The following is a 1,659-nucleotide window of genomic DNA, read 5'->3' as shown; positions in this document are numbered from 1 at the left end:
CAGCCAAATTAGATAGATATATTGTAAGCATTTAGACAGGGTCAGGCCCTCAAGGAGACAAGACGGAAGAAAAGGTGACCTTGCAACTTGGAAAAGACAAAGACTCCCATCAGGGCCACACCTCATGACCAAGACAAAAGAGAAATCACAGCTACATACTTCCATACAGATGGGAATTAGGGATTGATATTCTGGATAGGTATCACTTACTTTGAAAGAGCCCAAAATGAGTCACTAGCCCCACTGCAACAGGAAGTTACAATGACCATATTCATGCCCCCTTGCTACAAGACTGGCTTCCTCTTTTGGTCTTGGATTTAATCCATTTTACTTGAGCAATGGTGCTTGTAATCTCATTGGGTGACCAAAGTTTTGTCCTATTTCATGCCCACATAAGGGAGTTCCCATGTCTTTTCCTCCACCTTAAACCTGCCTCACCATATGGTTTCCTCTATAAAAGTCTCTGGGAGAGAAATCTTCCTCGGGAACAACCCTATTGGGCCCACCTCCTGTCTGTCTCTCAGACAGGAGTTTTCTTTCCCTGAATAAATATATTCTGCTCATAACTTCTTTTTGTTCCTAAAATTCTTTCTTTGGTTTTAGAGAACACCAACTTGTGCAGGTCAGTTGAGGAGATCATTTTTCTTTATGTCATTTGGAGGTTCCTTATATCATTTGGAGGTCACCCACCAGAGATCAGTTTTTCTCTCTGCATCACAATCACCATGCTTTGTAGAATGGTGAAAATTCAATGCAAATCCCCCCCTTAAAAAAGAAAAGGAAAAAGATATCACTTCCACCAAGATGTGTATTACGTGGCTTGTTTAATATTGTAATCAAAGTTGCTGTGATCTATGCTATCATAATTCAGTTTGACAGAATGTTATCCAAACTCTTGAAATATGATGTGTCTGGAAAATGCTGGTGATGTCACAAATATTCATAACTATCCTAACAGTTTTCTAAGGTGAACACACATAAACAATGCAATGTTGGAACCTTGATGCCCCAACACTGTTGTCACCTGCACGTTCTCTTTTATCTCCTTCTCCTTTAAACTCTGGGCTAGAACCGCAACCCCACGCTGTACTTGGTATCGAAGAGCAATCAGGGCTGGATATTGCTGATGTTTTTTGGCCACAGCACAAAGGACAGGATCTTTCAAGAGAACTGGAGCACTTGGGTCCACCCTGAAAGGTAAAGCAGACATGATTTTGTCTTGTCAGGAGGCTTCTAATATAGAGTATGGAGCCAGCTTTAAAGCAATGATCCTCAAATGCAGTCCTCATGGCAACAGCATGGGGAACTTATGGTATCTTTTTAGAAATGCTAATTGTTTTCTCTTTCTGAGACAGTGGTCTCTGAAGTATAGAAAAGAATGTATTGCAGAAGTTTCTATTTTTATTACCAATGATGTCTTTTTATAGTTTGTGTTCTCATCATTACCATCGTTTAACTCTTTAAGATCCCAGAGCACAATAGGCAACCAGGGCTATGTCTTTAGACTTGCAGAATTCCAGCAGTTTGCTCTGATTCAGATAAGGATGACATTCCACCTGTAGAAAGCAAGACAGAAAGAGATCACTTACATAAAAACCTAATGTTGAACAAAGAAACACAATGTAAAAGTAGAGATGTTTTGATAAGAAAGTTGTGTAA

Source organism: Octodon degus, unplaced genomic scaffold (genome assembly GCF_000260255.1).
Source record: "Octodon degus isolate 3935 unplaced genomic scaffold, OctDeg1.0 scaffold00520, whole genome shotgun sequence".
NCBI classification, from domain to species: domain Eukaryota; kingdom Metazoa; phylum Chordata; class Mammalia; order Rodentia; family Octodontidae; genus Octodon; species Octodon degus.
This window is presented reverse-complemented; position numbering follows the sequence as displayed.